At 41.1% G+C, this 21,449-nt stretch overlaps 1 protein-coding gene across 2 annotated transcripts in view; it reads left to right on the top strand.

Annotated features, from left to right (window-relative positions):
* The window catches only part of alk (ALK receptor tyrosine kinase), a 252,256-nt gene that overhangs the window by 9,234 nt on the left and 221,573 nt on the right, over nt 1-21,449 (top strand). For both annotated transcript variants that reach the window (XM_077538429.1, XM_077538428.1), the window contains exon 2: nt 13,390-13,530. The gene's annotated coding sequence lies outside the window, so the exon portion shown is untranslated. The remainder of the gene's footprint in view (nt 1-13,389; nt 13,531-21,449) is intronic.

Below are 21,449 nucleotides of genomic sequence, written 5' to 3'. Positions count from 1 at the left end.
GAAATGAACATGAGCTGAAACTGATATGAAGATGAAGATGCCAAGACATGGTGGCATCTTTTTCACACGCAGAAATGAAATCTAATATGCTTATCCTGAATGCCCCCAGCAGGATTAGCGATGTTTTTTTGGTTGAGTTTTTTTGCCCTTGGGGAGATGAGAAGGGGCGGCAAATGCAACACCCCTTCATTTGTGCGCTTGTTTTTGCATCCAAACTGTGCAATTGGACAGTTTGGGGATGCAGAAGCTGGAAAACACGCGAGCCCAACTGACTGATTCTGATGGCTTATTTATATTGAGTGGAATGCGCTGCGAGCGTCGAGGGTTGGCTGAGAATAAAATGTAATCACATACTCTGTGTTGCTGCTATTTTATCAGATGACTAACGCGGCTGAGGACGAATCCTTCTTGAGGCGCCGCTGTCACCAGTAACGGCGAATATAACATCTGCATGTGTTTTATGGCCGTCGAGCTCATCAATCCAATTGTGTTGTGATGAGGTCATGACAATGCTTAGCGCGGAGAGTGAAAATGATCGAATCCTATTAGAAATGAAATCAATTCTAAATTGCAGCAGTGTGTCTGCGTTGGATTGGGAACTGTTCGTTATGTTCACTTAGTGTGATGGTGGACAGCTCGCAGCATCATCAGCGGCGGTCTGTAATCGTACTGGCAGCTCATCTCGGTGCTTTTAAGAAGATGTTCAGCATTTGTATTCTTCTGCTGTAAGAGTGAAGGCACGTCTCTCCAAAGCAGGTGCTTTCGACAAGGTGCGTCCCCGGAATGCCCAACTGGAAATGACATGAGCTGATGTAATCATCTGACGCATTTGGGTCACATCAAAGCGCTCGGCAACCTGATATCCCGTCTTATCTCCTCCCCTTCTCGTCCGTCCTCGGCCGCTATTGTGCGCAATTGTTTGTCTTGATCTGTAAGATATGCAAAGAAGTTTGATCCTGCTAAACTTCCAACGCAAGCCTCTGGGGCAGATGGTAATGTTCCATTTGGAGCGCAACGATTTTCTCTGTTGGCCATGAGTCTGATTTGGGGACTACACATTAGCATCTATTCCACATTCTTGTCAGTGACTCTCAAAGGCAACCACAGTTTTTGCAAAGTAATCAAATACTCGCTTGTGTCCCGAGTCTCGCTTCGACTACTTTTTCCCATGATTTCATTGTGTTGCTCATCAAATATATTCCTCCCACAACTTTTCACATCTGCTTTGCTCTTAGCTCATTTCCTCCCAAAAACGTATAAATACGTTCTATTTTAAATCCTACCAGCATCCCAAAGACGTATTTATACACTTTTGTGCAGTTTTTTTTTTATGCTAGAGCATACAGAAGGCTTTGATGCAGCCTCCGAACTGAAGAGAATGGTTGAAGCAAAGGTAGTTATTACAAAACGGCCAGCAGGTGGCAGCAGAGTATAAGAGATCAACCAGGGCCATGGTTTCAACCAAGCTGTTTTCCCCACCGTTTTAAACTGATTTGTGAATCATGATGAAACTTAGCTACATTCTATTGCTCATTGCTGCAAAACAGAAACATACTTTTTCTCCTGATGAAAGTAGAGAAGTGTGCATTTAGTATGCATATATATAGAAGAAATAAGCCCCAACTATTAAAAACTAAGAGACACCTTCTATACACCAATTAAAACTAACTGAATGTGGAAAAGAAAAGTTGAAAGGAAATAAAAGGCCACTACATTGAAAAAAGCCAAAAGTATTACAACCCTGGTAGTCATTAAACAATAACAACCGAGTGACAGCGTAGATCCAATTTGAAACAGATAATAAAACCAGCTCAGACAATTAGCTCTGGCACAATGTAATTTGAAACGCTGTAAATGATTCTGACTGTGTTACATCTTGAAATGACTCATTAAAGCTGACAACATGCTTGGAGCAGCCCGATTATTGCCCGATTGTTTTCCCCCCATAAATCTGACTGCTAAACAGCACACACGCTCAGTATGCCACTACTCTTAATATTGGACGTTCGGTCATAATCATAAGCGCAAAGTGTCCCCATCACCGAAGCTGTTTCATATGCTCATAAATCCCAAATATCCCTTTTTAGATGTGATTGCTAATACTCACCACTGAGTCGTTTGCTTTTTCATGCCGGTATCGCAAACATATCCCTCCCTTGTTCCAAAGTTTTGTCAACAAAACCAAATGAGCAAAGAGAGAAAACATTTTTTGGCCGGATTGCGGCATAATAAAAGTCCACGGACAATACTTGAGGCGCTGACTCACCGCCGCTGTCAAGCATTCGTGCCAAATGAAGGCAAGCAAACTTGATGTCTCATTACCTTTAACTGCAGAGCAGACGAGCAGCTTTGTGCATTTGTCACCAACAATTACCGGACGTCTCATGAATTTGATGATTAGTTGCAAAACAGATTAGTTGCATGAATGTTACCAAGTTGTGATGATGAACAGAAGTCTACGATGACTGTGAGTGGTTTTGCTGCTTCTTCCAAACATTCATCCATCCATTGTTTTTTAATCCTGCTCAGCTGGCGGGCAACTGGAGCCTATCCTATCCGACCTGAGGCAAAAGACGAACTACACCCAGGATTGGTGGCAAGTCCATTGCGGGCCACATACAGAGCGACAACATTCACATTTGCACCATCACTGAGTGTGAACTAAATCCGCCCTACCAGTGCCGAAGTCGGGCAAATGTTCCTCTCCGCCATTGGTGACCAAATCTACAGCCATTTTACTCCCAAATCTTTTAATAAATCTAGAAATAACTCCTACTAAATGATAGTTGTGCTCAACTTCCCTGATCTCTTTATAGTCAGTAATAATAATAATAATTATTAATAATAATAATAGATTTCTAAAATGATTCCGAGGATGTGATGGTTGTTGTTGTTACATTTATGAATGAAATGCGTGTCATCGTTGCACTTGCCTGTACCCCAACCATTGCAGTAGACTACCCGTGCCAGCATTTAGACGTGGTCTGGAGCAGGCGTATCTTCCTTTAGACCAACTTTCTGCCACCAAAATTGTTATTCTGCCCGGCGTACCGGATCTTCAAGGTCACGCCCTTGCTACGCTAGAATGATCAGCAAAGTGCAGAGCTGTCTGCCAAATTGTCAAATGCCTGCACAAAAAAAATCATTTCCACAAAAATGGAGCGTTATTTGTGCACTGCCATTGGCTGGCGAACAATGCAAGATGCAATGCAGCTTGCTTTATTTTCTTTTATTTTTTTCCCCCAGTTTTGGGATTAGCTCTCGCTCCCAACAAACATTAATAAAATAACCGGTAGAAAAAGGATTGACAGTCGAAAATAGTTACCTTGGTTTTACCAATGTATAAATACCCAAGAATCACGTTGCGATGTAATTAACGATGTGGTAGGAAAGTGAATGGAATTGTTAAATTTTTTGTGCGTCCTGCCTTCCGTTTATGCAGTCAAGGAGAGTCTTGCACAACATGAGGCATCCACCAGCATGATGCGTGAGAAGCACGTGATCTTGGGTATTGACAGACATTCTTCAAGTAGGTGTCCAAAATGAAAATACAGAAAGAAATAAAATAATAATAATAAAATAAATAATAAAAATGGTATTTATTTTTTATATCCATCCAGTTTCTATGCTGCTTAGGCTAATTAGTGTTGCGAGTATGCTGGAGCCTATCCCACATGACTTTGGGCAATTCACCCTGGTTGGACGCCGGCACATTGTATTTTCATTTTTTTGAAATATCTAATTGAACACTGGAAGAACAGTAGCTGTGACAGCACCAACAAAGTACGTTATTACACGAGTGGAAAATTATGAACGGGGACCCCGTGAACCCGATAAGCGATAAGCGATGTAGTGAATTGATTGGCTTATAGGACGACAATGTGTACATTGTATGTATGAAGGATTCCATCACGGAAGATGCCGGGCAGAGACCCAAAATGTCAACGTAAAAACAAGAATACCCACAGGAGCAGCGTTAAGTCTTTAATTATGCAATCGGTTAACCACAGGGGGGAAAAAATCCTTTGCTGTATGTGGGCCCCATTTCAGATCTAATGAGGGGAATGAAGCAAGTTTGGAGGCCTTGAAAGTTAAGCAATTGAAATCCAAAAGGGTTGGCGTTCACAGCTGCCGACTGATTTAAACATATTATCCGCCATGATTGGTTCAAGTTACTCCCCCCCCCCACATCTCACCCCACCCGTGCTTCTACTTTTAGTGGGAGAGTGACAGTTGAAAGCAAGTGCATGATGAAGAAGGGGAATGAGAAGGGACAACAGTGTGCGCACACGGTCAGCTCATGCAAACTGTTTTGCTCTCAGCACAGAACATGCAAGATTGATTGATTCATCTCTGCTAAACAACTGCACAACCCGGGCCAATGCTTTGTCATATGTAGCCAAGGGAGAAAGGATGATGATTCTATGGAATAAAAGATCTTTAATCTTTCATTTAAACATTTGATACTTTGCTGCAGGTGAAGTATACGCACGCTCAGGTCAAAGCAATTCTGTAAATCTTTTGTCCGATGTCAATGCCAAACTTGTACAAAAACAGAGAAGAAAAAGACCCGGCAGTGCCATTGTTGTGTTTTTCTAAGTTCCACTTTTCACTAGTTAGCAGGTTACATCCTGGTTGATGGATGGTGAAAACAAACTCCTGCGTTTTTATCGTCATCGAGAGCCCCAGGAAAATGTGACGTGTTCTTTTTTGGTCCCGCTAGCACAACCGCTACAAAGTTTTGTGGAAAACACATTAGTATGTTTCGTCTGTACTCTTTACTGCTCCATGTAAAATGATGCTGTGGAAAAGATCAATAAAAAAAAAAGCTTGTGGGGGTCTCAGACTTTTATATGAAATTGTATCCCCCCCATATATTTCAAGCCAGTTCTTAGAGAGAGAGAGAAAAAAAAGAGGCAACTTGTGTTTTTACGGATCTAATAACAAAACAGTTTTAATATATTTCCACTGTTGATTTGAGTGTAATAAAACACCATTAAAATGTTTTGGGAATAATTGTAGAGTGATGTGTGACTCCCCAATTCAAGTTCCCCTCAAAAATCTCCCATGGCTTGGGAGGCAGGATGCACACTTACAATAAAGACGATATAAAGACGAGCAAGGAATTGTGTTTGTGAAACCTGAAGCAAATTATTGAAGGTCATTTTGTCGAAAGCTACAATGAAAATTCCATCGCATTTCCACTTTTCTAATGAGCGCTGACTCATTGTTATGACTACATTGTCTTGTGACATTTTCATTCTCAGTGTAGCAAAGGAATCTTTTTGAAAGTGATTTGTCATTTGGACTCGATTAGACTGACACTTCCACAATGAATAATTGACTGAGGAAAAAAAAATAATGACTTTCTCTGTTACTGTTTTTGAAAATTAATAATATGCTAGCTGTGAAAAAAGGCTCATTTTCATGTCATTGTTTTGCATTGGCTTCATGGTGCAACTGTTTTGCGTTTTGCAAGTGGTGGTTACAGAGGCCAGGTTAGCGCCAAAACATGCGGACAGTAAGTGGAGAATTGATTTTCAGGAAACATTCTGGGACCTCAAAGCGCAATCGAACTTTCTGTATGTTGCTAGACAAAGAATAGAAGAGGGCGTTTTCATCATTCTGTGCCGTTGTGGGAGAGAACACAGTCGACTCCCGGACAGTTTCTAACAGTGATTCAGAAGGACGGTCCCACAAAGTTATCATATTTATGACTGAAAAATTATGATGCGGGCGGCCTCCCAGTACTGAGGACGCAAGATTGAGTCCTGGGTGGAGTTTGCATGTTCTCCCCGTGCCTGCGTGGGAGACATGACTTCTGGCAACCACGTAACTCTGCCACTGATGACTGCTTCAGTTTGCTGTCGATATTGTCAACGGATTCATGGGCTGCTCCTCCAGATTGTGTGCCATCCTCTTGAGGTAAAATATTGATCAAATAATACGCCGTCAGCCGCCAGTCCAGACCTGCCTGCGCCACAATTTAGACCTGCTTCTGAGTAAGTTGAAAAATGAGACACATTTTTGGTCACCAAATTGCCAGATGCGGCGACGGGTGTGCGATAAAATATAAAATACGCCCATTGAGGCGTATAGCGCAGGCTGCCATATTTACCCAAAACTAGACTTGCCCCAGCACGAAAAATTAAAATACGTTTCAACACCGACCGCCTGTCGACAAAAATAGGGCCCTTTGTGTGAATCTTTTATTCAGAGCATTCGCCCTTTTATTCTTTTGTTTTGACATGGCCGTCAGACTTGATGATTTTTTTTTGGCCAGCGCTAATGGTAGAAAATGATTTTTGAGAGAAGAGCCGTCCTTTCACAATCCGAATAATGATGTTCCACCGGATACAAAAGAGGGCCATGCTGCCAGTGCGATACGATACGATACGACACGCACAGGTTGTCTGTGTGCACACCCGCAGCTGCACACACAGACAAACGCAGCGAGAGGCTCCGAGCACGCTGGGAAACAGTTGGCGCTTTAATGGGCGTTCGCTGTGAAAATCAACTCTAGCGCTGCCCCTCCCGTTGAAGTGACTCATCAAACATTTACTATTGTAAAGAGAGGATTAGCCCGCGCGAGCGCCCCGATGCGACTCTGATCGTGTCCTTCTGGCGCTGCACTGCGACAGCGCGACTTGATTTCACGCGTACGTTCGCTCGTCCTTGCCGATTTCACATCAACGTTTCCATTTATCATATTGTGCTTGAAGACACATGAAATGGAAATTTCAGAACGCTGATGATTCAGCATACAGAATGCAAAATGTGAGGTTAGATGCTCACCTGTTTTGGAACGATTGCATATATTGTTACTAACGTTCACATTGACCCATAAAGGGTGCAATGGAAATATTGGAGAATATTTGCATATAGATTACAGTCTGAAATGTGTCTGCAGCGCGCTGTAATGCGATTGTCTTACTGGTTGACTCAATAGGAAATCTTTGATCTTGTGTCATGATTGTTATTTGACAGACTGTGACTACTGACTATAGACTTAGAACTTCTTATATTTCCCTGGAAGATTCAATGTGGCATCTGTACCGTGCTGTCAAGAGAACGCATCACCTTGACCAGAACTGACTTTCTGAAAATAAAATGACCAGACACAGCAAAGTCTTCATTCATCGACCCACAGTAATAATTGGGACAAATGAAGAAAAATTACATTGTGACCCAATTGGAGCTGCGGCTCGATTAGAAGCTCCTTATATAATATCAGGCTTATGTCTAAAAAAAAAAAAGAGAATATTTGGATATTAATTTGTTGGAATTCTACATTTAATTGACTGGTTGAAATCTCTCATTTTGAGGGGGAAAAAAAAAAAACATTAAAAATTTCTTACACATCATACAGTACATCTTTCAAATGTCAATTAGCATATGAAAAATATTATTGACCCTCCACTTTTGGGAAGTGTGGAAAGACCCCTGGAATGTCAATTCCAATAGCAGGTTAAGGTTCTGAGGAAATGTCACATCTCAACAGATAAATTTCTCTCTCTCTCTCTCTCACTTTGATCTTTTGTACTTTTTCAAGGTAAATGCCATTCACATGATTTCCTGTTGTATTTGAATTCATCATCTATTATCGATTCATTACTTACTAGACTTGAACCCGCAGTTACAAAGAAAATCAATGAATCATTAACATCCTCTTTTACATGAAGCTGCATGTCTTCATTTTCCTTGACAAAGTATTTTCGAAAATTGATTTTGCACTGTTACTTTTAATGACATCATTTATTATTCTATTTAGTTTTTAATGTGTTTATTTGTGTACACAACGCTGAGAACAGCCAGCTTCTTGAGCAATAAGCTTTTATGGCTTACCTTCCTCGTGGAGGCTTTCAAAGACTTCCTGTCAACAACAGTCAAGTCAGCAATCTTCCACGTGTTTGTGGGAGCTACGAAGATAAACGAGACCATTTCAAGTCTTGGGAAGCCTTTACAGGTGTAATTCGGTGATTAGAGCCCAACACGTGTAGTTTGCAATATTGAACATATATATTCTAGTACATTAACATTTTATGAGATGCTGATTTTTTTTAATTATAATCAGAAGCCATGATTATTGCAAGAAAAAGAACCAATGACTTGAGAGTTTCCCCATGTGTTTAAAATGAATCAATAGCAGGGGGTTGGTGAGTCAGTCTCAGGAGTTGGGCTGAGGTGAAGACACCGACCCGACTTGACCGTCTTTGGGTGCCGGTGATCACGCTACATCGATATCGGTGTTGCAGGGAAATGCTATGCTCAGTAGTCATCTTGTGACGCTTGTCTTGGTACGTCGTGTGATTTCGAATCCCTTCATGCCATGCACGAGCAAAAAAATAAAAAATAAAATGGTCAGACGAATGTGTGCAATATGAATTCACATGCATGTAAAATGGAACATATGGTGTTCCACAGGGTTCAATTCTGGGGCCTCTGCTGTTGAGATGAGTAGATGCGTTAACATTTACTCTCTGGTTTAGCTAATGTGTGTTTTGAGAAAGCTCTTTTCAAGCTGTTGGAACTTTTGGCTGACTTTTTGTTTCTGTTTTTGAGCAAAGATTGCTTCATATATATATATATATATATATATATATATATATATATATATATATATATATATATATTTTCTAAATGTAAGTAGGGTAAGCTATCAATCTACTTGTAGCTCATTGCAAAGTGCTCATCTAAAAAAATGCAGATAATCATTCATCAGTGCAAAAGTATACGGAAGTCAGAAGACATGATTCATATGCATACGTTGCACATGTGCCACTTCAGTGCTGCACTCTTCCTCCACTCACAATGGGAAAATGAGTGACAGGTGTGGAGTGGCACTCTCACAGAAAAAAAACAAACATCAGTTCTTCAAGATTCAGCGAGGAATCCAAATGCTTGTCATGCAGTTCAAGTCCTTTGTGGGGAAAAAACGAAGATATCGCACATTGGGAAATAGGTTTGTATAACAATGAGTTTATCAAATGTTTTTTAGCAGTCAAACATGCATACTGTATGTTTGTCACCAGAAACAATGTGATTCAATTGCAGCCTGACCACTGACTTTGTTGTTGTCATGACAACCAAGATGGCTCATTTGAAACAATACCCTCAATATGCTTTTAAAATGTTTAATCCATGGTCACGCGTCTCGTCTGGCTACTTAAATAGAAATGCTGTTTATGAAGCCCCTGGCACAAAATTGTCCCAGATCAACAGAGTTGGCATCTTATTGAGGAGGCGTCATGTAATGGACTTAATAGGATTTATCGAATCGGAGGAAACGTATTATCGCCAAATGTTATTAAAACACTCAAACGTTGTGTTTCATTGCTCTTTCCATCCATCCGTGATCTAAACTTCTTATCCTCACTCGGGTCGTGGGTGTGCTGGAGCCTATCCCAGATGACTTTTTCAGCTTTTTGTTCTGTTATAGCACCGCAAACTGGCATTTGTTCTAAATTAAATAGTAAATGTTCTGTGTTTTTTTTTATTTTCAACATTTCTGTTGTGGTTGTTATGACTAATATGTGTACTTTTCAATTCTGGTTTTTATATTTTGAAGACGGCCAGGTGGACAGTTTGACAGGCCAGGACCTGCTCGCTGCGTGTTTCGCTGTCCGCCCCCGATTGCTCTTCAGCACCTTGGACAAACGTCGGGCCTGATTTCATAAAAGGATTGTGTGAGCACTCAGCATAAATGGGCACAAACTTGATTGTACAGGCAAACCGATATGGAAAATGATCGAGTGACCTGGTATGCAAATACATGAATTGAGTATGCGCAATGCATGAAAACATCGGCCAGCATATCACAGGCAAAATGAGCGTGGCAGGGAAAACTTTTCCACTCGTGTAAACATTTTTGAAGCTGGAAAAAAAAGGCCACAATTCCTCATCTCCCTGGAAATAATGTTCTCATTATTTTATTGTCCAGTGGCGAGGATGAGCGATGGCATGGATGAGGCGGCCTTTAGCCGAGCAGCCATCCGCAAACGACGCTTCCTGTTGTCAGTACTCTGACTCCATTCATACGAGCTGCAGTCTGCCCCAAGTGCTTTTCAACACTTCCATCCATCTTTCGTCTCTTCCCGTCATTGACAGATGCCCACATTTTCGGCAAGTGTCCATATTTTTGGCGAACGCGTTATGACGCAAAGCCCCGAAAAACTACACGGGACTGAGCATCAATCAATCGATCCAGGTCAGTACAGATGGTCCTACTTAGTCCGTGCATTTTTTTTTTTTTTAGACCGCGTCACGAAGCACCCACCAAAAACGTGGGCATCTCTCAATGACGGGAAGACGAGAGATGGATGTGCCCGCCTCCGCTTTTTGCGCCTACATTGACTATACAGTTGTGCTTGAAAAATGACATAGTGTATGATAGAAAACCCGATGTACACTTATGGTCACATTGTATGGCGGGGGAAAAAAAACAGTTGCGCTCATAAGTTCAGGCACGTGTATATGGAATCGTACTGCGAGAAACGTTCACCCCAGATTTGGTCTGAATGCAGAATGAGTTCATGATGAAAAGGGCATCAAGAGCCATATGAACCCGCATGCACCAGACCTGGAAGAGTTTTCAGAACAAGTACGGAGCAACTCTTTCTTCTTTCCATTTATTGAACAAACACAGATAATGAAACATCTCCACACCAGCTCACAAAAGTGTTTGTGAGCTGGTGTGGTTCGAAAGTTTGATAGGCGATGGTAAGACAACAGAAATTCTATCTGGATACGCTTCTGAAGTCTGTTCCGTGCTGTCTGGAGATGAGTAAATTAGAAATAATAATGCAGCAAATATCATTACAGACAAGTTCTTGACATGTTTTGATTTTGAGTTATAGTCATATAAACAGAACAGTTGTGACAACTGCTGGAAAACTCGTTTGGTGTAGCAGATGATCTTTGATTTCAGTTTATTTGCTATGAATGCTGCTCGCTGATATATTTATTTATTCTTTCAGATTGCAAAAAAAAAAAGAAAAAGTTGCATCTCTTTTGCCTGCGAGTAGTGCTGGGCTGAGTGCAGCATCTGAAAAACACTGGAAAAAAACAATTATTACATTTAACTGTACAAAGCATTGGCACAAGGCGTGCAAAGGCGCTATGGACCTCCATAATTTTGTTGAACATTTTGCCGGCCACCCTCATAATGTATTTAATTAACGTGAAGATCGATCGACGTGAGCATATGTGATAAATGTTGAAATGTAGACCGTGCGAAAGATTGTGACTAATGCAGACTGTCATGCTCAATATTGGAAATTCCGGAAATGAACGTTGAATGTTGATGTGTTTTGTTGGGTGGTCGGGTGGAATGTCACCCCAGTTCAAACTTTGTCGATCCGCCACTGGTCCTCCGGACTCCTCCAGGCTTTTATGCAACTCGGGGTGGAAAAAAATATTGATTCCAGTCGGATTGGTATGATTCTGACCTATTACTTAATTGACTTGAGTGGGTCTGTATTTTGTAATATTGTACTGATTTCTAGCTATTCTTCGCCTCCCAATGACTGCAATACTTCCACTTTGTGGAACAAGAGACTTGATAGAGGCCGCAGACCTCTTTTGTTTCACAGAACAAGCAGACTCTTTGAGCCAGTTAACCAAGACTAGACAGGAAAAGATAATGAGAAGAGATTTCTGCTCCACATCTCCGTCGTCATCGTCGTCATCGTCGACATCTTCCATTTCAACAACCTCCACCAGCACTTTTCACTCCAGTATCGCCTCACCTTGCTGGTTGCCAAGGAGCTTATGAATTTTTCATATCCAGTGTATGGCACTCGAGCAAGTGGTAAAATCTTGACTGTGGAGCTTGTGTGGGTGTCAGTCTGTGGAAATGGAGGCATTGATTAATGGGAGTGGGAAGTGCAAACAATTCCAGCTCGGATGGAGCAAACGGGGCAGCGGTCCACTTGCAGCAACTCCGCGCAAGGCACAACAAAGGCTCTGCGAAGAGGAATTTGTGTTCTGCTCACTTGTTAAACGGGAAGGTGATGTCACGCTCTGATCAGCTTTTTTTGGAATGTTTTGCAGCCATCAAACCATAAATAAATAAACAAACGCAAAAAAAATATTGTCTTTGCAGAACATTCAATTTAATATAGGTTGAAAATAATTTACAAATCAATGTGTTTTGGTTTATTTTTGTTTTACACTAAATCTCACTTTCTTTGCAATTGGGGTTCGTAGAATAACAAATAGTGGGCATTATTGGCAAAAGGAGTAAAAAAACATTTAAAAGCATTTATTGTTAACCTCGTCCACCTGTGTGTGTCTTCCCTTCCCAGTGTATCGACCAATCAGCTTCCCTTGCCACTTGTGTCTTGCCCAGCTGTGTCTAGTCATTGTCAATTAGTCTGTGTGTATTTAGTCACCTGTTTTCCGTTCAGTTCCGGTTGGTTCATTGTTGTTGCCACGTTTCCCTCGAGTCGTGCTTCCGGGTTTTGTTTAAGAATTTCCCCCAATGTTTTGTATTAGTCTTTTTGTATAATTCCTTTTTGTTGCCAGTTTCTTGTTTTTGGTTAATGAAATGATTTTTGAGTGCACGTCTGCCTCCAAGCGGTTTTCGCTGCACCTGCGTCCACCGTCTCCACCACACCGAAGCCTGACAGTTTTCAGGTTTGCACACATTTTTTTCAACGTTTTGAGAACATTTCAGAGTTTACAGATTTCGCGAATGGGAAACAAATCAATGCCCAGGCAGAACAATGAACAATTTTTTGAAACTTGGTTTGTGACCGTTTTGAACCTCTGAAAATTAAAAGTCATACTTTTAAAAATGTGTGTCTTTTCTTATTAGTTTTTTTTTTTTTTTTTTAATTACGAGGTTTCGAGTATCGGCAGAATTCTGATTCCATAAATTACACATAGCCCTTTTAAAGAATACTTTGACAAACAAATTTCTTTGAAGAGGTTACCTGAGTAGTTCCGAACCACATCAGTCGGTTGGTTCGCATGAGCAATCAATTTTGCCTGTTTCCGCAAGCACAAATGAACTCAGTCGATGGTCTGCTCTTACTGGAAAGCATCTTGTTTGCCTCGTCTACTCACAACTGGAAACGCTATGACCAGCAGGAACCATCAACCAGTTAGTTTGTGCCTGCCGAGACCGACGGCATCGTCACTGAAACGTCAAGCTTCGATTTCCACCTGTATGGTTACTGTGCTTGTATGGAACATCTGTTTTCCCCAAAACACAACACTTTAAATGCTGATGATGTGTAATGGGATCTCGTCCACCCCCACCACCACATGACAATAGCTAATTCCTGTCTCAGCACTTAACACTGACGGGATAATTAGCAGTTTACAAGCGTCTTAATTATCCGCCGCTCCGAGTCATAAATTCTCCAATTCTGTGCGTTTCCACAGGACGGGAGACTAACAAGATATCCAAATGACGGCTGACGGCATGACAGCGAGGGAGAACCTGATTTAGGCTTCGCACTTGCAAAAGTGGGCCCGGACGCGATAGCGCACGCAAACAGACGTGGAAGCTGATCTGCTAACCAGGTTTGCATTTGCCAAACTTTCATTTTATTTAAATATCTGAATTATGCATGTGCCTTGTGATTTATCAAATCAGAGATGAATTGCGCTAGCCGATTTTGCGTCTTTAAAAAACATGTCTGAGAAGCAGGTGCAAACTAGCATGCAAAGTGGTGTTAGCATAACACAGGCAAAATATGAAACGGAGAGAACCCGGTCATGTCAACATTTTATAACACTTTTTACTGTAAAGCATCCCCCCCCATACTAGACTAAAATGTAATTGCACATCCACTACAGTAGGTGGCACTCATTGTCAGAGTACGCAAAGAGTATTAACTCCTGTGCAGGGGTGTACTTACAACCATTTTAGAGACAAATGATGCTAGTGCGGGGGGGGGGGGGGGGGGGCATTCGTCATTTACTTATTTTAATTGCAATTATAATAAATATTAAATCTAAAATATATATCAACTATAAAAATAGCCTCACCAGAAAAGTGATTGTAGACTTTCTAAACATCATTTTAGTCCGATAATTCTATTTACCATTTTAAGCAGAGTATTTGTGACAGTATATTTTTGTTCATTTTCCAACTGTTACAACATGAAACTGTGAACGTTGATGTTGAATGTACGGGGACAAATCCTAACTTTATTCTAATTGGAAAAAAAAAAAAGAGCATTTTTGGCCCAGGTTACTAATGCACAAAATCTGAATGTGATCTGAATCAAACTGTGATCTGCGCGGATACGGTGCACGGATGACGATGAATCCGATCATGTACTTCTAAGGTTCCCCCAGTGAGCTACTAATATTGAAGCCTTTGGAGGGATTTGCAAAATGATATTTTATTCTGTATTTCTTGTGTGGAAATAACTCATGTTTAATATCAGACAAGCTGATGCTGTCGTGAAGTCGGTTTTGGATGCTTTTGGGTGTAATGGATGAAAACTGTATGTCTGTCTAAGTTCGTTTTTTGTTTTTGTTTTTATTCCAAAAGCCTCACACACATCTTGAAAGCTGAAATAGAAGACAGTGAAGTTTCTTTTGTCTCAGTGTTTAAAGCAGGAATTCATGTGTGGCTCAAGATTTTTTATTTCATTCATTCTGTGGGAATTGAGCAAGTTTTAGCAAAGCATTATTTAAAACTTTGTCTTCAGTGGGACTGTTCAATAAATAAGCGAAAACATCCCCCCTCCCTCCCCCATTCCGCCTCACCCGCATGCATCATAAACCACAAGAGCCTTCACTGCCTTCACTGCTGCATGCAGATTTCAAGTGCGTGTCAAGCGTGCACACGAAAACCTCTGATCATTTTTGTACAAAAGTCGGCTTCTGACAGGATTCTGGTGGTTCTTCTCGGGTCCCCCCCCAAGCGGACAGTGCCGTTTGTCGAGTGGCTGCCTTTTGAGCTAGTGTTTGGAGGAGGAACTCCTTCGGCTTGTTTACAGGCACTCCACAGGGTGCAGCATGAAGTGAAATTTGACATAAATGAGCGAATGAAAGGGCGATGACGGGGTGATGTTTGAATGGTTATGAAATGTAGTTTAAGCCCTTGAATCCTGGGGAGAAGTGCAGAGTCAACACCACAGCTAGAACAGTGCTGTAGATGTTTGGAGGAACATGGCTGGTCGTTCCTAAGGGCCACACCCCTTTTTTTTTTTTTTTTTAAATAGTCAAGTACGTACAGCGGCGCCTCAATTAACAGGCAAATGGCGGACAAGGGTTGTCTACTAAAGCAGATTCACCTTTAAAATTAAAATAGACCTTTTTTTGCAGCCTAAAAAGGAAAATCATTGTAAAGATTTATGGAAAAAAAGTTTTCAAGTTATAGCATCTTTTGGTATTTGAGCAGACGTGAGCAGTTGAAAATGGTCGCTTTGCGCCATTGTGGGCGTGAATACAGCTTACCAGTTTTGTGGCCAGTGGAGGCTTTTTTCATTCTATTGAAGTTCGATGCACGGGAGGAGCGCCGTCTTTGACATTACAGAAGCAGAAACTGACCAGCTGGAGTCCATGTGGAAGATCCAAGCACACAAAGTACATTTATTAGGAACTGAAAGTAGACCTGCGTGGGAAAACCATCTGGAAGCACCAGTGAGAAAGAAAATGACATCAAATGGGGAAAGGACACTCAAAAACACAACTTGTTGTAAAGCTGAGTTTAACTCATTTACTCCCAATAACGTATAAATACGTTTTTTTAGTGCTCTAAGTGTCCCAAAGACGTATTTATACGTTTTTTTGTTTTGTTTTTATGCTTGAGCAAACAGAAGGCTTTGATGCAGCCTCTCAACTGCAAAGAACGGTTGCAGAAATGGTAGTTATTACACAAACGGCCAGCAGGTGGCAGCAGAGCTAAGGAGATCAACCAGGGCCATGTAGAAAAAAAACTCAATTACTTACAATTGTAAATAGATTTTCAAAAACTGATGAAACTTGGCTCTCTTCTAATGTTAATTGCTGCAAAACGGAAACAGATAGAAACACACTTTTTTTTTTCCTGATGAAAGAAGACTTGATTACTGATAGTTTGACAGTCTCCAGAAAGTGTCCCGTCCAGCCCGAAACAAAAAGAGGAGCCAACAGCAATTTAAGTCTGCGTTCAGACTGTATGCATGTCTGACTCCAATCGGATTCCAACTGGAACTGTCGTATTGTTGATCAGCTTGCTCCAGTCCTCACACTAAACTTCAGCAGGTCTTTGTGCCGTCCTGCTTCAAACGCTCCACCGTCATCACCGACCCCAATAAACCTGCAATATGACGGCTGATTGAGCACAGGCCTGTCGCTTTGACATGGGTGGTCATGAAGTCCTTTTGAACGGCAGAACTTCAAAACAATAAACAGTCTGTTGCTGTCAGTTGCTTCATCAAAATGATACGGCAAAATGCTGGTCTGAGTTGCTCTACCAGCTGTTCTTTAAGATCATTAGCAACATTTTTATGCGTGTGGCGACAGTGGTCAGAGGGATAGATTAGATTTTTGCAGCACTTGCGTCATCCTGCATGACAGAAACGTCTCATGCTGCAGGCACGATCAGCTCTGGTGTGGTGTTTTTGCACTGAGCAATTTGGTACGCCACCAAATATGATTCCAACAGTGCTTGCTGCTTGACAGAAGTTTCATTCACCAAGCACAATGATTGTTGGCAACATTTCGGTTTATAAGTGGCTTATCAGTGTGTTGCTGATGTAATGTCTTAAAATGATGATTTAATTTATTGAGTAGCCCACATTTTTAGTAGGTTTTCCGCGATCGCAACGGGGACGATCGCTGGTCAACAAGTTTTGCTAAAAGTAATGCTAAATACTATTGTTTCAACAGCTGTTAACAATTCATATGTTGCTTCACATTTTGTTCCTGCTGTTCCTTTTTTTTGGGGGGGGCCTTTTTACAGTCCCCCAAAAATACACAAATATTATTACTTTGTGATTGGCTGGTCAAGGGCGCGGAGGCAAAACTTTTGGCTCCCAGCGCAAAGACTTTCTGCTCCCGCGAGATGCAACAGGGCTAAAAATAGATGAACTTTCGGGCTCACATATACACGACGGCATCACAGAACAACTCCGGAGTGAACGAGGTTGTTTTTGCTGTAATGCCGTGGAGCTGATCAATGGCATCAGGGATTGATCGTGCAAATCATGACATCACAGTCTGTCACCGATTTTGCATAAAATGCCAAATATTGACGGCACATTATCTCTGGAGCAAAATTCTTTCTGTGCACATTCTGACAATAAGAGCGCCACTGCCACCAACTGGAATGGATGTGCAATTAAACTTAATTGTAGTATGGTAATGAAAAAACAATTAACAAAAAGAAAAAAAAATGTCCCCCCCCCCCCCCCCAGGGTCACACGTGCACCACCATTTGAGAAAGCCATCTATCAAGTTTGCAGATGACACAATAGTCGTCTGCCTCATTAACTCAATTCAACTTTATTTATAAAGCGCTTTAAAAACAAGCAAAGCTGACTATGGCATGCTAAAGTTAACTGGAACTAAATCTACAGCCTATTGAAATGTAAATGACCCTGAATCAAGACTGCATAGATTAATTAGGCTGACTTTTTTTTTTTTTTTTTTTTTAATGCAGTATAATAACCTCTAGTAGTTTAGTTTTAGTATGTGAACACAAACCATTTCTCTACATTGACAGAGTGTAAAATAATTTGCTTAGAGAACTCTTCAGTACAATTACAAGGTAACACACATTACAAACTGTGCAATTTATGCTTGAGTGTTTAAACACCAGATATACTGTTGAAAAGCTTGTAAAGGATTCCCAGCATGAAAGATTCGTACAAATGTGTGAAACCTATTTTCAAGGAGGAAATAATTGATGTCCAAGCCATTATTGTTTCCCTCGAACATTCTCGATTCTTTGATAAATGCGTACAATTATGTATAATATAACAACCATGACACAGTTTGTTGAATCAGTTTTATTTGTGCTACACACTGCAATGTATGAACACTGGCTCCTTTCTGAGCACGACTCCCGAATATCCATTTATCATAGACAACGTTGCCAAATACGGAGCAGCCAATTTGCTAAGTAGGATGTAAATATAATTAAATGATGACACAAGCAAATTATTGCTCCTAATGGAGGCAAGTAACCTTTTGAAGTGCATCACCAGACCATTGTTGAATCTTTTGCAGAAGACTACAGTACTGTGGAGAAAGGAAAAATAAATGCGGCTTTCTTTGGTTTGTTTTAAGGCAGTCAATGAAACCGCCAATCTTGAAAACAATATTGTCTCCGATTTGTTCTCATACAAAAACACATTTCCAATATAAGACAACTGAAATATAATAATCACTTCCAGACTCCAATTTTAAAACCCTTAGTAAATGAAAACAAAACATTTTTACTGTCATTTTGGTCCGTCATCAAAATGTAAAATAAGCTAAATGACTATTTTGTAGCTGAAAAATATGGAGCCTACTCACATTTTGATGCTGAGCGAACTACACTATGTAGTGATGAAGTCCACTTTCAGAGTTTCTCTTCTTCTTCTGTTTCCCACTGATGAAATGAGCCACCACAAGAGCGACATGTATTCCCTCGCTACTTCGTGCTTCGGTTATTGCACATTTACGATATTGCGGCTTTTCACTTGTGACTAATTTTTGACATTTGTAACCCGGATTCTGGTTAAATGAAGCCATTTTAACATTAACAAGAGAAGCATCAGCAGCTCGCTATTTATTTATTCTACATTTTACATGCTAAAGTGTTTAGAAGGGTGGGAGCCACGCGGCGGGTTCCGAATAACTTAAGAGGTGGAAATTACCCCCACCTCCCCAAATAAAAGAAAAACAAATCATTTAAAAAGCTCAAACTACTTTGGAAATTCACTGCTTTGGGACTTGGAACGTATCACCAGCAAAAAATGAGGGAAACACTGTATTGCTGTTCTATCTCAAAAATATTTTAACTTCCATTTTGGGCTTGGGACAACATCACATTTTTCCTCCTGGCTGTCATTGGTATTCTGGTGTTAGCATTGCAAAAAAAAAAAGAAAAGAAATCACAATATTGTTTTAGTCTGTAGGACTACATAACATTTGACTTTTACGGTTACACTGTTGATCGAAAACGTAAATAACTCCTTGGATGATCAGAAATAAGTGCGAGTGGTAAGACAGGCGCCCGGCGATGCAGACTGACAACATCCTGGAACAAATCAAACCGTGAGTGACATTAGTGGGTGGAAAATTGGGTGCTGAGTTGACACAAGCAAGCCGGATTCGAAGGAAAAAATCCCCAAGCAAATGGTGATATATCATTTTATATCTCTGCAAACAAAGATGAATAAACTCAACGTGGGTGGAAGTCTCCCCCTTCAGCCCCCCTGAACAAAAAAAAAATAAGGACCAAAATTCCCTTAGTGACTTGTGTTTGGGAAGAATTCAGCCATTAAAATCTGCCCCGTTTGTTTTTGCGCTTCTATAGCGTCTAAACTGTGATACGCGATGAAACGATGTTTATTTTACTGCGCTCCCTCGTGAGGATTGCGCTCAGAAGCCCAGAATGGGGATGCATCCAGCTGATTGGCCTCCGTGCGCTTTAATCATTGCGCCATTCTTAATGGAGCAATTATTAGCAAGGGGATTAAGCGTCTGATTTAAGTTTGGTGCTGGCCTCTCGGTGATTTACTTCCAGGTAGGCGGAGTGATTAAAGACGCTGGCATTTGCACAGTTTACCTTCTCCTGAAGTTTGAGTCGACTACACATGCGAAGAATACAAGAATACTTCAATTCCCAGAAGGGAGAGCTTTCAACTTTGATGGTTATAATGGACGTGAATTGGCTTAATACAATACAACAAGGATGTCACGACTCTCCAGCATGGTCGTTCCATGTTGCTGGAGCGAGTAGAATTGTGTCCAGTATTATTTATGCCGGAGTTTTGTTGAAGTACGAGTTGTGGCAGTTTTATGAGGCAATTTTTTTCTTCGGATGTGCAAGTGTGTGGGTTGCAGGGCCTACAAGTGTGTTGGTGGAGGGGGTGTGCGTTGTGTCCAAGGCAGATATATATATACAGCATGCAAGCACAATGACCTTGAATCTGGCCTTGGCACTCGCTTGCATTCGCTTCTCTCTCGCTTCGGTGTCAAGGAGATCAACAAACAGTGATTGAAATTCAAAAACTAGATTGTCTTAAGTGCACAGTTTTGGTTCCTTACGCAGTCTCTGCTGCTGCTGCTGCTGCTGCTGTTGCTGGAGGATGTGCTGCTTCTTATAATAGCGCTATTTTATATGCTACAAGCACAGACCGACTAATATTTTTTTTCTTTGTCTTTGATGCATTATTCAGTGTACAGTATTTGCTATTTTATGTTCATTTTTCACAAGTCTGAACACAATCCTTGCACGCAGAAATGATACTATTTGAGGATCACAAACTACACGAGTATTGTATGTAGTGCATGTGAACAATACCTCCATCAATATTTTATATGGATAACGTGTGACTGTGGACTGCTTATAAAAAGCACTCATTGCATTTACATTCACTTAGGAGAAGTGAAATCGATTGAAATTATACTTTTAAAGTACATGTGGGCACCTCAGTCTGCCATTTTTGACTATACCAAATTAAAATCTATTTTCTCATGATTTGTAACAACCTATTGATTGCCACAAAGCTTCAAACTTCCTGAAAATAAATAATGTTACAAAGAATACCATAACTCACATTCATTCTACTGTCATAGCGACCATTAATGGTTTTGAAGAATGTGACATGTTGTCAGATGTGGGTAGAGTAGCCAAAAAATGTACTCAAGTAAGAATACCGTAATTTTCCGATTAGAAGCTTTTCTATTCAGCAACATAGTGCTGCCCCCTCACTCTTCCCATTGGAGTCAGCGGAGGAACACAGTTAGGTAGTCGTCTATTTACGGTCTTATTTGAGGTATTCCACTCCACCTTTTTTTTTCCCCTTGATAGCCAGACAGGTGCTTACAGTTGCTAGACTGTACGAACTGGTTTCTCCATGATGAATGTACCGCCAGCCATTCCGTTTTGTTGTCACTTCCTCCTAACCGTATCAATCGCAACCTCCCACCACTTCCACCGGCAACAGATAATTGACGATTAATTCACCTCCAACCTCGCTCCCGTGTGATGTATGTCATGGCGTCAAATGCCGGCCATGCCCTGTATTATCCTCCCTTCAGCTAATATATCACGTCAGCCTTCAGCACACGCTCGCTCGTGTTGACGACAGGCAGGTGAAAAACGATCTTTCCTATCTTTTCCAAGCCCGCGTTGTCGCTCTCTTCTCTTTCTGTGGAAGTGATGAAATTTGCTGTCCAGCTACCTGGTCATCAGATTGCTCCTTCCCCAATTCGAGGGTGGGAATTTTCTCACGTGTGACATTCGCCAACAGTTCCATGATCAAAACTGCAGTCCTGTCGAGCTG

Source organism: Festucalex cinctus, chromosome 12 (genome assembly GCF_051991245.1).
Source record: "Festucalex cinctus isolate MCC-2025b chromosome 12, RoL_Fcin_1.0, whole genome shotgun sequence".
Classification (NCBI taxonomy): Eukaryota; Metazoa; Chordata; class Actinopteri; order Syngnathiformes; family Syngnathidae; genus Festucalex; species Festucalex cinctus.
This window is presented reverse-complemented; position numbering and strand designations above follow the sequence as displayed.